Source organism: Monopterus albus, unplaced genomic scaffold, assembly GCF_001952655.1.
Source record: "Monopterus albus unplaced genomic scaffold, M_albus_1.0 scaffold40.1, whole genome shotgun sequence".
Taxonomy (NCBI): Eukaryota; Metazoa; Chordata; class Actinopteri; order Synbranchiformes; family Synbranchidae; genus Monopterus; species Monopterus albus.
The window spans coordinates 4,692,079-4,694,010 of NW_018127920.1; positions in this window are offsets into that span (position 1 = coordinate 4,692,079).

Genomic DNA, 1,932 nt, shown 5'->3' on the forward strand with positions numbered 1-1,932 from the left:
ACGTAGATTGACCAGTAAATCGAGAGCTTCGCCTTACAGCTCAGCTCCTTCTTCACCACGATGGACCGGTACATCGACCGCATTACTGCAGAAGCTGCACCGATCCGTCTGTCAATCTCCCGTTCCATCCTTCCCTCACTCGTGAACAAGACCCCAAGATACTTGAACTCCTCCACTTGAGGCAGGAACTCTCCACCAACCTGAAGGGAACAAGCCACCCTTTTCCGACTGAGAACCATGGCCTCGGATTTGGAGGTGCTGATTCTCATCCCAGCCGCTTCACACTCGGCTGCAAACCGCCCCAGTGCACACTGGAGGTCCTGGTTTGATGGAGCCAACAGGACAACGTCGTCTGCAAAAAGCAGAGATGAGATCCTGTGGTCCCCAAACTGGACTCCCTCCGGCCCCTGGCTGCGCCTAGAAATTCTGTCCATAAAAATAATGAACAGAACTGTTCATGTATCTTATCCATTACTGTAATTTGAATCCATAGTCTGTTGTATATTGTACGTTACCATACATTTCTTACTGTAAATATCAACTGTACATATCCCTCAGTAAATCACTTCTGACTGTTCATACTGTAGATACTGCACACTATTCACTGCTGTTGTTGCACTTCTGGTTAGATGGTAAACTGCATTTTGTTGCCTTGTACTTGTACATGGGTAATGACAATAAAGTTGAATGTTATCTAAGTTAAAAATGAGCTATTTGTGTACAGGGGTTATATCTATAAGTTACTGCACTGAAGTGCTTGCTGTATCTTATTATACATATAAACATGCATTAATTGTTCATGAGTGTGATGCCTGAGGGAAGAAACTGTCCTTGTGTCTAGTTGTTTTGGCGACCTGTAAGGTCATCCAGAGGGGAGGAGTTCAAACAGTTTGTGTCCAGGGTGTGAGGGGTCTGCAGAAATCTTCTCTGCCCTCCTTTTGACTCGTGAGGTGTACAGGTCCTCCACAGAGGGCAGGCTGGCACCAATGATTCTTTCTGCAGTCCTGACTGTCTACTGGAGTTTGTTCCTGTCCTGTTTAATTGCTGAGCCAAACCAGACAAAGATGGAAGTACAGAGAACAGACTTGATGATTCCCCTATAGAACTGAATCAGCAGCTCCTCAGGCAGGTTGAAATAAACTGGTGGCAGCTGGGACAAAAGAATTTTTAAACCTGTTTGCCCCGCATCTTGGCTGCCTGTACCTACGACCAGATGGAAGCAACTTAAACTCTTCCAACAAAGAATGACTAGGATCAGCAAGGTTGGACTTGACCTTCTTCAGAGACCTGACTTTATAGAAGTTTGATACATCATCTAAAGTTGTACCAACAATCTTGCTGCACTCTTTAATAATGCCCTGCAGCTGATTCTTGTTTTTAAGGGTGAACAGCCCAAACCAGCACACAAATAAAAACTCTCAAACTGCTTCAATAAAACAAGAATAAACATCTTCATAAAAACACTGTTACCTTAAAACTACATAGCTTGTGAAGAAAGTGCATGCACTGATGGGCTTTATTACAAACGGTATCCACATTTGACTCAAAGGAAACTTTGTTGTCAATAACAGTGCCCAAATACTGTACCACTTCTACAGCTTGATCACTAATTACCACAGGGGGTGTGGTTGATTGATTCTTCTTTATTCTTTGGACACATTAATGTCCTGAAAGGTGACCTACACCAGACAATAAAATCCGACACTACTGGGCCATTATCTTGGTCGTAACCATTCAGCAGAGGCACTACGTATAACAGAGTCATCTGTAAATCTGATGCCTGTCATACTGATTCTGGCACATATTAGTGTACAAGACAAATAAGAGAGGTGAAACAATGCACCCTTGTGGTGAGACAGTGGAAGACACAACATCTGATAAAATGTCATTGACCTTTACGCATTTCGACCAGTGACGTGCGGTCAGGGGAGG